The sequence below is a fragment of the Protopterus annectens genome, chromosome 2.part1 (assembly GCF_019279795.1).
Source record: "Protopterus annectens isolate FY-2018-M chromosome 2.part1, PAN1.0, whole genome shotgun sequence".
NCBI lineage: Eukaryota > Metazoa > Chordata > Ceratodontiformes > Protopteridae > Protopterus > Protopterus annectens.
This window is the reverse complement of record NC_056729.1, coordinates 1,426,590,568-1,426,604,123: the sequence shown is the minus strand read 5'-3', so window position 1 is coordinate 1,426,604,123 and position 13,556 is coordinate 1,426,590,568. Positions and strand designations below refer to the sequence as shown.

Sequence of the window (13,556 nt, the reverse complement as noted above, 5' to 3'; positions counted from 1 at the left end):
AGGTCTCTTATCACACCTTCTGCGTTAAGTAGATGCCACCTATGTGGTAGTTCATGGGTACAGAGTTTTTACCAAAGGGGATGACAATGCACATTTTGGCACTGAGCTTGAGGCCATGGCTCTGACACCAGGCATCTGTCTCAGTGAGGCCCTTCTGCAGGATGTCCACGTCGTTTGGGGACTCAACTATAGCCAGATCCAAAAACACCCCCCGCAAGTAAGGCTGGTGCAAAGGCCAAAAATTCTCAATGTCACTCAAAAAACGAAGCCATCACCATACAAGCAAGTCCTACCTTCTTTATTGTGCCAACACCATATGAAATCATATGGTATTGCCACAATAAAGAAGGTTGGATTTGCTTGTATGGTGCTGGCTTCGTTTTTTGAGTGACTCAACTATGGCACCTAATTTGCAGTCATCTGCGAACATCATCAGCCAGAGCCCCCCTGTGTGAGCCCATACTTCTGAGAAGTAGATACCAAACAGGAGAGGACCCAGGACTGAACACTGTGGTACTCCACTTGTCACTGGTTTGAAGTCAGATTTGGAGTCTGCAACTTTTACAGTGTGGGTTCTGTCAGTGAGCCAGTTGGCAACCCATCTTGTGATGTATGGATTTACACCCAGTTTAGTGAGTTTATCTATAATTCCAGAATGGGGGATGGTGTCGAAAGCCTTGCAGAGGTCAAGATAGGCTGTGAGAACCACCTTACCCTCATCTACGGCTTTGGTGACTGTTTCAAAGAAGTCGATCAGGTTCAGGAGGAATGATCTGCCTTTCACAAACCCAAACTGGGTGGGGTCCAAAGTTTGGAGGTTACCAATGTCTTTGTTTATGAGTTCCATAATGATGCGTTCCATGGCCTTGCAGGGTGGAGTACAGAGTTTGGAGGCTACCAATATCTTTGTTTATGAGTTCCATGATGATACGTTCCATGGCCTTGCAGACCAGGCTCATCAGGCTAATAGGGCAATAGTTTCAGGGGTCCGTGGTGATACCCCCTTTGTGCAGTGGGATAACTGTTGCTGTGCACCATTCAGTGGGCATAAAGCCTGATTTGAGGCTATGACTGAACATGGTGCTTAGGTGGCAGGCCAGTTCATTCTGAAGTTCATGTAGAATGCAGCCTGGGATGTTGTCTGGTCCCATGGATGCTGTGTTCTTGGCTTTAGAGAGTGCAGTTTTTACCTGCGTAGTTGTGATTATAGGGGCTCTGCATTCTTCCGGTATAGATATGGGCCCTTTAGGGGGGTGAGAGGGGGGTAAAGTTAGCACTGAACCTATCAGCCAGGATGTTGGCGATTTCAGTTGGTTCTGTAATTTTCATGCCATTGTGCTGTAACTCAGAGCAGATCTGGGTGTTGCCATTGAGATTCTTGACGTAGCTATAGAATGCTTTGTGGTTATCCTTAGAATCAGTGGCAATCTTGTTTTCGTAGCTAGCTTTGCAGGATTTTATGAGGGATCTCAGCTTCTTACTGAGGCTAACCAGGGAGCTCCTCCACTCATGGGATTTTACTCTCTTTTGCAACAGTTTTTTCCTTCTGTTGTAGAGTTTGTTTATAGCAGGGGCCACCAGATTGGCTTCCTTTTTTTTGGAGGATAGTGTCTTTGTTCTGTTAGGGATAGCATGATCCATGCACTCATGTAAGTACTTATAGAGTGCATTTGTGTACGATTCAGTAGACATAACTGTAATTTCCATCTGCATGGGTGTCGTGAAGTTCACCACTTCTGTCTTAAGAAGCATGAAGCTGGCTTTGCAGAAATTGTTTACAGTTTCCTTAATGGGGGGTGGGGGAGAGATGTGGATATCTATGGTGATTAGCTTATAGCTGGATCTGACCAATGAAGAGTTGACTTCAGGTGTGGAACACCAGCCACTCATGTTGGTAATGACTAGGTCTAGGATATTGTTGCCCCTGGTGGGGGTGTGGATAAGTTGATCCAGGGCATTGGAGTTTAGAGAGTCTACAAAGCGTTGCGCGAAGGAGCTGGTACATGAGTAGTTTTCCCAGTTAATGGTGGGGTAGTTGAAATTACCCATTATTAGGGTGTTTGATTGAACCCTAATATTTCCCAGTATATCAAGAAAAGAGGAGTGGGAATCCTGAGGCATGGTGGGGGATCTGTAGCAAACTACAATTTGGACTGCAGTTTTGCCCAGAATTAGTTGCACTTGGATAATCTCAGATGCATTATGTTGGGCAACTAGCCTGGAGGTGTGGATATCCTTAATGAATATGGACACACCTCCGCCTTTGGTGTTCCGGTCCAGGTTGGATGGCCGAAAGGTATGGTATGAGTTATAGCCTGGTAATGTAGGGGTGCTCTCTGGAGCCTTGAACCAGGTTTCAGTCACTGCACAGATATCGATGTTCTCCATTTTAAGGAGTGCCTTGAGTGAGTGCATTTTGAGGTTTAGACTTCTAGCATCAAGTAGCATAACCCTCAGTTTTTGCTTGCCAGTACCTGTTACGGTGGTGAATTTGTCATTTGAAACTTGCCTAAAAAAGGCACTATAGGGGTGGCAAGAGCCATGGCCAGGATCCAGAATACAAGGGGCAATAGGTGCAGGCCATCTCTGGCAAAGCATTGTGGCCTGTCAACCATGTCGTCCCAGGCAGGCAGATACTGGATCCCTTTAGAATGAGTTCAGAAGCTTTTCCAATTGTTGAAGTCAATCATTTTGTCCTTGTACTGTGGTATAATTCTGGGTGAAGGCAGGATGCTACTCATGGCTAGGGTCATACCTGCCTGGACTACAAGATCAGAGAGCTCTTCCATGTCTCTTTTCATGTAATCCAGGGAGGTACATCTCAGGTCATTCACACCAACATGGATAATGACAGTGTCATATTTGTACTTGTGGAGTGACTGGAGTGCTGGGTTATGTGGCGGATCCTGGCACCTGACAGGCAGCTGACAGTAACCTTCTCCTTGTATTGCCTGGTGAATGGGACATCAGTGTGCCTGATTATAGAGTCACCTGTGACTATTGTGTTGGGTACATTGTTTTGCCTTATGGGCTGTGGTTGAGTGGCACACCGAGTCTGTAGGCTATGTGTCATTTGGGTTGTGTTGAGGGGTGCAGGTTGCTTGCGTTTCTGCTCTGGAGGTCTCTGTTGCTTGGGCAGATTATTATTGAGAGCCTCCGCAAATGTTTTTGTGTTTCTTTGTGTGGATTTTGGTGGTGTAGGTTTAGTGGGACTATGTGATGAGTGTAGTGTGGTGCAAGTGTTTACTTTCTCCTCTTGACTGACAGGTTCAGTCTTGGTTGGAGAGAGCTTTGCCTCCAGTTTCACTAGTTAAATGCATCTCTCACAGGTTGTAGTGTTGGGTGGTAGGAGGAGAGGGTTGTCTGTCTACGCAAGGCAACTGCTACATTGGCCCAAGATGCCCAGTTTCATCAGGTAGACAGGAGAGAACACCGGGAGCTGTCCCTTGGACATGCCTGGATAATCACTATTTTCCCCTAGACAAGTGAGGGAATTAAGTACTGAAGCTATTTTCCTCTAAGCAAATGAGGAAGATAAGTACAAAAACTGTTTTCCACTAGGTAATGAGGAAGGTTGAGTGCTGCAGTAATGTGTAGCTTATTTAGCGCTTACGACAAGTTCTGAACCAGTGCTGAGCACGAAGAAAGAAATTCAAGTACTAAAATTAAGAATCTGGCTAGTTCTAAGAGAAAAACTGAAGAACAGATTTTATGGCGCCAGGAATAGTTTAACCCTAGCTAAGCAGCGCTGTGCAATGAACAAACTCGCGCAAACACGGGTTTTTAATTCAGAAATTACTCAGAAAGAACTCGAATCCACAAATACACAACAAATAAGTGCTGTACGAGTCCACCAAGAATACACTGGTTGAGTGAAACAACGACTGAAAAAATAATTTATTAAAATTACATCCAGTTAAGCGCTTTCATCTAATATAACTTAGACTTCATCAGAACCACATTTATTAATCACAAATTGTTTAAATAATATTCAAACTGATGAACCAACCAATCCTTAGAACGCATCTCCTCAACAAATTAAAAGTTCCAGTTCAACATTTCAAAATACAAGTATTGCACTTCACTATCCACTTTATAACTTAATAAAAAACTTGTATACATTCTATCCGCATTCCTTAGTATGAAATACATTGCCCTAAAATTGATTTGCTCCAACATACAACCAAGGACAATAATGTTATATAAATATAAATATATATACAAAATAATATAAAATAGTATAAAATAATTAAAACATTATTAAACAATATATATATATATATATATATATATATATATATATATATATATATATATATAAATAACTATTTCATTACAGCCTAGCTTGCAGCACTGGTTTAATCGAAATGTATTCATTAATACCTGGGGGTACAGTGGCATTCAATAAAATCTGCCACCTAACCTCCTTTTCCCCCCAACAGTAACTTTATGTTACCACCTCTAGTGGTAGTATTAACTACCTCTAATAAGGCGAATCTGAAGGAAGTACAGCCAACATTATCCCTTACATGCCTATACAATGCATTATTGTCATCCTTCTTTCTTATTGCATATATATGATCATATATTTTATCTTTTAAATGTCTCCCCGTCTGTCCAACATAAAAAATGGGGCATGCTGTACATAATGCAAAGTATATAACATTTTTTGTTTGACAGTTACCATAACTAAAATACAAAACTGTCTTGCTGATATTTTGTACTACTATTAACTTATCCTCCAAAATAGCTCCACACTGTTTACAGTGCCCACACTTCCTTGTACCATTCTTACGTCCCTTGAGATGAGGTACATTCCTTTCAAATCTCTTCTTTAAGTTATTACCTACACTATTAATGAATCTAGGTTCATTCCCAACCATAGAATATAACTTGTCATCACACTTTAATATATTTCAATTTGTTCTAATAATCTGCTTTACCTGTTCACTATGACTATTGAAAGATATAATACATGTCCAATTGTAGTTGGGGACTTGCTTGTAGGTAATGGATAAATCCTGTTTCCTATTGTACATTCCTAATAATGGTTTATATTTAATACCCCACTGACTAATAACGTAGTCTATCGCATCATTCACAACTGCATTTGGATATCCCCTTTCTCTAAACATCGAACGAATAAACTTTAACTCCTGCATCTCCCCATACTCGGAGGTCATACGAGCTGCACGTATACACTGTCCTTTAACAATGTTATTCTTTAACCTTACAGGATGACAACTATTATATTCCAAATAAGAATTACTAAATGTTTCCTTTCTGTGTATACTGGATTTAAAGCCATTGGGAGTCAGAGAAATATATGTATCCAAATATGCGATACCCTCTGAACTACACTGATATGTAAATCTTAAATAGTCAGTCGAGGTATTTAAATATTGTATAAATTTGGGTAGATCATTGATGTCTCCATCCCAAACAATAAATATGTCATCCAAAAACCAGACATAGCACAATATCTGCTAGTAATATTTACTATTAAAGATTACATCACTCTCCCAATCCAATAGAAATAATTAGCATATATGGAATGGAGACATCAATGATGCCAAAAAAGCCAATTATGAATAGAAACTAGCCTCTGAAACAAAGGCTAACCACAATGCCTTTTCAGGTACGTCAGGTACCTCCATGGCAAAGCCCAGTTTTTTTCCGAATTAGTTCATAACAGTACCACTTAGACTGATCCTGTTGGCTTAACCAACCTGCTAGCAGATAGGTTCAGCACAAACTTCACCCACCCGTCCCCCCACAGGCCCATTTGAAATTCCTGATACTTGTCCTGCACTTCACATCTCCGTTGATGAAGTGTTAAAGGCCCTATCCTAGGCAATGAACACAGCTTCCATTGGACCTGATAGCATCCTAGGCTGTATTCTGCTCTATGTCCAGCAAGAACTAGCCTCACCATTGAGCACCCTATTCAATCATAGCCTAAGTACAGGCTTCATTCCAGCAGAGTGGAGAATTGCCATTGTCATCCCTTTGCACTACTTACCCTTAGCTTGACAAGTCTGATATGTAAGGCCATGGTGTATATTATTATGGATCTCATAAACAAGGACATAGGCAATCTCCAAGCACTTGACCCACCCAGTTTGGATTTGTCAAGGGCAGATCTTGCCTGTTGAATCTGGCTGCCTGCTCAACTTGGTCAACTTCTTTGAGTCAGTCAACTTCTTTGAGTCAGTCACCAAAGCTGTGGATGAAGGTAAGATGGTTCATACAGCCTACCTTGATCTGGCCAAACCCTTTGTTACCATTCCCCACTCAGGAATCATAGAAAAACTCACTAAGCTAGGCATCAACCCCTATATCACTAGGTGGTTTGTAAACTGGCTCACAGGTAGAACTTACAGTGTGAAAGTAGCTGACACCAAGTCAGACTGCCGACCAGTCATGAGTGGAGTCCCACATTGTTCGGTCCTGGGTCCTCTCCTGTTTGGTATTTACTTCTCTGAAGTCCAGGCCAACACGAAGGGACTCTGGCTGACAAAGTTCGCAGACGATTGCAAGTAGGGAGCTATTATTAACTCCTCAAGTGATGCTGACATCCAGGAAGGGCACACTGAGACCAATGACTGGCGTCAGAACCATGGCCTTATTCTCAATGCCAAAAAATATGTCATCATCCCCTTTGGGAAAAACCTGGTTCCCATGAATTACCACATCCATGGTAGTCCACTGAATACAGAAGGTGTTATAAGAGATCTGGGAACATAGGTTGACAGCAACCTCTCTTCTGACCACCACATTGCCACTGTGGTCAGAAAGTCCTTCTATGTAGCACATCACATTACTAAGGGTTTTGCATCCAGGAAGAAATATGTCATTGTCTCCCTCTACTCTTCCCTCATCAGGCCAGTCATTGAGTACAATGCCCCATTTGGCATGTACATCACTAAACACCTGCAACAACTGGAGAGGCCGCAAAAGTACCTCACAAAGAGGATCCTAGGCCTTAAACATTTGTCCTATATGGACAGACTAAGAAAACTCCAACTATTCTCTGTCTCATATCGCCTACTTAGAGGCGATCTCTGCTTGACTTAAAAAGCCATGTCTGACCCAGCTCTGTTAGAAATGCTACATCTGAAGAAATGCCAGTCCCTCTGCACAACACGCTCCAGAGATCTCAGTCTCATTACCACAATCAACAGAATATGCTGGAGGGACAGGTTCATAACTCAGAGACTGCTCATACTATGGAACAGACTTCCCATACATGTCAAGCAGAGCACCTCACTGGACCTCTTCAAGAGGAATCTTGATGAGTGAATGGGAATTAGAAAATTCACCCCAGGGATCACTCCAGTGGGTTTACTCGACAGAGGCACTGGGAACTAAGGTCGGGTGGCACAATGCCAGGGTATTCCTATGGGCTAGGCTTGTAAAGGCACCAGGGCCATTAGCCTAGTACACACCTATGAACCTATGAGACTGTCACCAAGGCACTCGATGAGCGAAAGTCAGTACATACAGCCGACCTTGACTTGGCCAAAGCCTTTGACACAATCCTCCACCTCGGGCATCATCAAAAAGCTAATACAACTTGGTGTAAATCCCTATCTCATCAGGTGGGTGGCCAACTGGCTCACTGATAGGACCCACAAGGTCAAAACAGGTGCCTCCACCTCCGACAGCAGACCTGTTACTAGTGGTGTTCCCCAGGGATCTGTCCTTGGACCCCTACTGTTTGGCATCTACTTCTCAGAGGTCCAGGAAAAGACAAAAGGCCTGTGGCTGACCAAGTTTCTGGACGACTGCAAGTTGGGTGCTGTCACTGACTTCCCAGATAATGTTAACATACTACAAGAGGGTCTCACAGCAACAAATAACTGCTGCCAAAGCCATGGCCTTAAGTTAAACACAAAAAAATGTATTATCATACTATTCAGCAAAAACTGATTAACACATCAATTGCATCCCCCTAAGTATACAACCTGTGGTGAGAGCCCTGGGTACACAAGTTGACAACTATCTCACATTCAACCATCATGTGGCAGCAGTGGTCAGAAAAGCCTTTTACTTGGTTCATCTCATAAGTAAAGGGATTGCATCCAGAAAAAAAAGAGGTTATTACCTTTCTCTACTCCTCCCTCATTAAGCCAATAATTGATTACAATGCCACATTTGGTATGTACCTCTCCAAACACCTGCACCAACTGGAAAGACCCCAAAAATACCTCACAAAGAGAATCATGGCTTCCAACACCTGTCCTATGTGGACAGGCTCAAATCACTATCATTCAGTATTGTACAGATTGCTCAGAGGTGATCTGTGTCTCGCCTACAAGGCAATCTCAGACCCTGCTCTACTAAAGATGCTCAATATCCGTAAGTCTAACTCCTCGTGCATTACCCGATCGAAAGGCCTAAATCTAATATGTGACATTAACAAAACCTGTTGGGAGACAGGTTTGTCTCCCAGAGGCTGCCCCATCTCTGGAATAGACTCCCCATACATGTCAAACAAAGTACACCGCTGACCCTCTTCAAGTGCAACCTTGATGAGTGGATGGGAAACCACAAATTTGTCCCAGGGGTTCCACTTGTGTCCCTCACTGACAGGGGTGACAGGTGCTGACTGTGGTTTCTTTTTTTGCGATAAACTCTTGGCTAGTCTTGTAAGGGTCCCATGGCCATTAGCCTAGTAATCTCCTATGATTTCCTATGATCCTATAAACAATACACTATTGCTGAGATGTTCTTTTCTCTCTGAGCATCTTTGTTTTTTTCATCTACCAATGCTTTTGATGTACAGGCAACTAGTTTTTGTCCTCCAATATCACAGCTCCTATATCATTCTGACTAGCATCTTCCTGGCTTATTCACATCACAGTGTTTGTAACTTGAGTATTCCAAAACTCATTTCCTGCTCATAGATCCATTCTTAGTCTATGTCTTGCTATCATGGCTTTTTAAAGGCATTTTTATCTCAGACATATTAGGACCATCCTCTGCAATACAGTGCACTGTTTCTACAAAACTCTGTAATCCTTGTCTGTCTTCAGGATTTGATATTTGTCTGACTTCTTCTGTATCAGTCTTCATCCTTTCTGATACTAGAATGTGATTTGTGTATTTCAGACCTCTCACAATTATTTTGCATTTACTTTTCTTCAGCATGAAATTATAGTGTCTTAATGTATTCAGCAGCTGTATCAGTCTATTGTTATGCTATTCTTATGTAAGAGTTCACACTAAAAGATAACTGGCTATGTTTGCAACACCTTCCAATGCTTTAATTACTTGAGAAACAGCTCCTTTTAATACCACTGGTGGTGCTGAAATACCAAATGGAAGTCTAAGGAATCTGCATCTTCCAACAGCTGAATGCATTTGGATCTTTCTGCAGCTTGTTTTATCTGCTAAAATCCTTGGTTTGCATCTATTCCTGGAAATAATGTAGCATTTTGCATTGTTGGGACACTTTCTTTAGCTGTACACAATGAACAATGCCCTCTTTTTAACCACTTTATTTAGATCAAACAGAACAATATATATGCATTTCTTATTCTGATCTATACTTCAACATAGTACTCACCCATTCCTTGGGTTCTAAGTACTTTTTCATAACAGCTAAACTTTCCAGTTATTTCACTTCTCTTCCTGCTCAGTTCTACTCCTGAAAGCTACTAATACTTTCCCTGGGGCATACATCAGTGACAGGAAATCAGGATTTATTTGTATGTGATATTCACTCTGCAAATCTTAGCATGTAAAAACATTAGCATAGTTTCGAAGGATACAGTATTCAAGATGCCTCTGAGACTGAAAATGTTTACAGGAAAATACTTTCTCTTTTCTTTCAAATGCTGAATTTGTTTTACAATTCTTTTAAGTCAGAGAACCAGTAATATTAGGAAAAGTAGCCCTTTTAAGTGCCATAATTAATCAGGATCATGGACTTCTTGTTTGTATATCCAAATGTTAACAGAATTTATCTAATGACTTTAAATGGTTCCCTGAATATGCACACAAGATGCACAGAGTTTTTCTTCTAGAGCTTTTTAACCCCAATGCTTCAAAGGTACCTTTAGACAATATACTGCACTATGCACCAGTGCTTAGTTTTATTTCAGCATTCTATTTATTAATTTATAACATTTGTTGCCAAAAATCTGAACCAGTATTTCTGATACATTTTTATTTCATTAGATTATCTCTTATTTTATTAGTGCCAAAACAGGTACTTTTATGTTTCTGATCAACATGAAAATTCACTTGCCTTTCCTTTTACACAACTTTGCAAAATAATTCTTTATACCATGTTCTCTTTTACTGTCATAATCTATTGCCACTTTATTTTTCATATTTGTCTTTTTGACTCACATTTAGTTTACACATCACCGCTTTCTCATTTGGCTTCTTATTAGAGCTACATATATCTACAAATAAATTTGCTGTCTTTTGCTCACAGCTCAGCAGCATAACCATCTGTTGTCCCTGTACAAACTTATGCAATTCCAGAGAGCAAATGACAAATGAAAGGCAAGTTGTTTAAGGTTTCCAATATTTCCTGGATCTTCCTTCAACCGCTGTTCTCTCTCTTTCTCCTTTTTGAGAAATGTAGTTAAGTACCTTGAACACTTTTTCCTTCTTCTTCAGCAAAATGCAGACATGTGGCATGGTTTATGTTTGTAGGCTTCTTGGATGTTCCAATTACAATGAAAAATAAAGAGAATTTCTGGACCCAAAGATTTGTTTTTCTACTAAGTTTCCTTGGAGTGAGAGAATTCTATGTGGCTGCAGTTGTCATTTTTCTAACTGCATATTATCTTTTCTGAGCTGAATCAAATGTTCCATAGTTATAAAACAGACTGTCAATGCAAGTCTTTCTCATGGCTTCAGATACGGGAATAACAGTAAAGCTGTGCAGATGGTTGGCTCCCAATTATTAAAACATCCTACAATTTTAATTAAATTATAATAGAGTCTAATGATACCTAAGGTGCAAGAGTTAAAGCTGTACTTTTCTCATTTTGAGACTATTCCGGAGGAAGATAAAAACGTTTTTGGAGATTTTCTTGTAAAACTGGTGCTAACCCCATAAAGCATTTTCACAAATGTCAAATTTGCATAAAATAGATAAAGCAACATAAAAAGATTGTTATGTCAGAACATTTAATGGGAGAGTAATATTACTACATGAATGAACAACAGTTAATTCTCCATCTCACTTATTTTGAAAATAACTGACATTTAGTCTATAAGCTAGATTCATGAACACCTACACTAAGTGTACACCATTTTGACTGAATAGACAACACAAGCATAACTCCCACCTTCTTCCTCCTAATTTTATTTTTCCTACTAATTTACTTGCAACATTAAATATCAAGGGGGATTCATAAAGGTTACCACAATACGTACACTATGTCAACACTTAGTGTAATCTTTCTGAGTGAATAGAAAGCACAGAAAATGTGGTAGGGGTGTTTTTGAATACAGATCTTGAACACTTAGTGTACAGTTAGTGTAGGCATTCATGATATGATAAATTTGTCTACCAATCCTATGTGGTCTGTAATTTATCTTGAGACTAAACAGAAAACTGTGAAATTTAATAATACCTGGATTACCAGGTATTCATGATATCATAAATTTGTCTACCAATCCTAAGTGGTCTGTAATTTATCTTGAGACTAAACAAAAAACTGTGAAATTTAATAATACCTGGATTGCAATAAAGAGTCAAATACAATTTATAAATCTTACAAAATAGTTTTGCCCCGAAAATTTACTGAAAACAGTCAAACTTCTTCAAGAGCCAAGTTTTATAATATGTATACGAAAATATAATATGTAAACTTAATATAGGCATTACTGCTAAGGTCTTCTTAATATGAATCTATAACATCCTCAAGTAACATTTACACTTTTTAGATAAGTACTCAGAATAAAAGGTATTTATTTATTTATTGCTGTGTATTTACACTCCACCTTCTGTGGCTGTATATCGTGTCACTTTTGCTTCATGTAAAGCAGTAAGTCCCACAAGAGCTAACTGGTATCTTAATGATCTAGCTTTCTCACAAGACTATGGCTAGGCAGCATGGGCTCCCAAAGGACATTTCACAATTGCAGCTTTGGATGGATCTCCAGAAACTAATTTTACAGAAAAGCAGCACTTACCTGTAGTAATGCAGAAAAGACAGGGACATGCACTCACTTTAAACAAAATGTTCATCTATATTCAGACAGTAGAGGCAGATGTTTAACATGCTTTGTATAAAGCCCTTTCCAAGCATCAAAATGAAATTAAATAACATTCAACTCTTCTACAGGAAACAAGACCACCAAGCAGCATTCAGTCTTTTACCCAGCTGTCTTCTAATGATCTGGGTTTGTTTACAATCCCATCATTGGCATTGCCAACAGATATTATGTCACTGATGCAGAAGACCAGCTCAAAGTTTACAGCCATAACAATAATTTATTTAATTTATTGCTAAGTACAAGCTCATCTAACGTAAAGATTTCTGACTAATTTTATGTAATAAAAACAGTGTTTTCAAATTTGCTTAAACAGTACTATAGCGTTGATACATGCATCTAAAAAAACAAGTGACTGAAAAGTAAATTTCTATTACCTTCTTCATGCAGGAAAGAAGTCCATCAACATAAGTAGACTTTATTTTATGAACCTAAATCAGACAAATACAACATTGTACTGAAATGTATTTAAAATATCAATGCTTTTATTGTATCACCTTTTTCTGGAAAAGTATTCTTTTACAAACAACAGGTATCTATAACACAAATATCCCATTTTTGCTTTTTTTTCATTTTGGTGACTGAAGCAAAATGACAGCAATTTACGATGTGTGCAATGCTTTTAACTACAGTCAAAATGAAACTGTAATTTCACTAAAACTCAAGGAAAAGTGGAAGATGAAAAATAGACTATCAATGCACATCAATTACAATGAAGGCATGTTTTCTTAAGGACAATAGACCTTTACTTTAAGAGAAGACCAGCTTGGAACACAGACAATAAGAGTGTTTAGCCAGTATACACATGGGTTTACAAAGTAAAGAAAAAAATGAAATGCAACTCAAGCTCTGCATGCATAAGAACCCCTATTTGCACTGTCCATGTCCGTTCCAAGAACTGTTCCAAAAAAGCATTAAGAGAATAACTTTACATACTACTTGACTGAGGGGCAGAATTAAGGCCTTCTTTGCAGTAAGCAGTGCATGAATAAGACCAGTAGGCACTCTGATCTATACTGGTATCACACTCACCTAACTGCAATTTAGACCATTCATTAATATAAACATCTTCCTACTCCCACATCAGTGTTATGTCCTTAGCCACTTGCAATTTTAGAGACCACATCCTTGTTTTTTTTTCTTTTCTCTTCCCTATTGCTCCATCTCCAATTCTCCATAGTTTTATGTAAATACTCTTTCCCATCTTCTAACTACAATATTCAGTATTGTATTTACAATTGGTTAAATGGTTGATTTCCACTTTCATCCAATTACTTTTCTGGCTACTAGAAACAGTAAACATAATAAGGCCT

At 39.5% G+C, this 13,556-nt stretch overlaps 1 long non-coding RNA gene across 1 annotated transcript in view; it reads right to left on the bottom strand.

Moving 5' to 3' along the window:
* LOC122794774 overlaps window positions 1-12,676 on the bottom strand; it is a 286,504-nt gene extending 273,828 nt beyond the window's left edge. Inside the window, exon 1 of the long non-coding RNA XR_006363695.1 lies at window positions 12,621-12,676. This is a non-coding gene — a long non-coding RNA (uncharacterized LOC122794774). The remainder of the gene's footprint in view (window positions 1-12,620) is intronic.
* Window positions 12,677-13,556: the final 880 nt, after the last annotated feature.